The sequence below is a fragment of the Brienomyrus brachyistius genome, chromosome 22, assembly GCF_023856365.1.
Source record: "Brienomyrus brachyistius isolate T26 chromosome 22, BBRACH_0.4, whole genome shotgun sequence".
Classification (NCBI taxonomy): Eukaryota; Metazoa; Chordata; class Actinopteri; order Osteoglossiformes; family Mormyridae; genus Brienomyrus; species Brienomyrus brachyistius.
The window spans coordinates 4,980,041-4,980,919 of NC_064554.1; positions in this window are offsets into that span (position 1 = coordinate 4,980,041).

Genomic DNA, 879 nt, shown 5'->3' on the forward strand with positions numbered 1-879 from the left:
CCTATCACAGTACTTAAACAGCAAGGTTAACTATCTGAGGATGTAACTGGAAGAACAGCAACTGTTACCATGGCGACAACGCACGCTGTCCCCCATGTCCTCTAACCGCATTACCGAGGGGGACAAAGGCAGAAGAAGTGAAGTCACGTCACAGGCTGCTACTCCCAAGCTGTATGGGCGGTTTGCAGCGTGTTCCCAGTTCTCTGTGCGGGTTCCGTCCCTTGTTCTCTAACAGGCAGAACATTCCGTGTGTGATTGGAAAACAAAGCAGTCCTTAACCACGCAAGTAAAGAAAGGGGGTTGATCACAAGGGGACGAGGGGGGGGGGGCGGGGAGAAGGTGGTGAGCCGGGGGCCACGTGGAGGGCGTGGCTGTCACACGCCGGCTGGATGCTGCGGTTTCCGGAATCTTCTCCCTGCAGGTGTGCTGTACGTGGGCAGGCCTGCTGGAGGCCTGAGTCAGGGTCTCGCTGCTGCTCGATGTGTCACTGCTGCAACTCGGAAATTCGGGATGAGATGGGACTTTTCCTCAGCCCCACACATTTTTGCTGTTTTTTCCAGCCCCGGGGCACCCCCTCAGCCATTAACCACGATGCTCCCATGCCGCTAATGTGGCCCCTGGGGGCCTCTGTCCCGCTGCCCAGCGCTGCTCCGCCATTCATCGCCGTCGCTGAGAGAATAAAGTGACAGACGGACATTCTCTCCATTTGTTTACCTGTCTCCCCCCTGGGGGCCGTGTAAGATACACAAAGACGCACTGCCGCAACACCCACATCCCAGAACACGAGGCCGGTGGGCCCCCCCCACCTCTCTCCCTCACTCTCTCTCTCCCTCACTCTTTCTTCCTCCCTCCGGCCGGGTGCATGAGGGTGGGGCCATC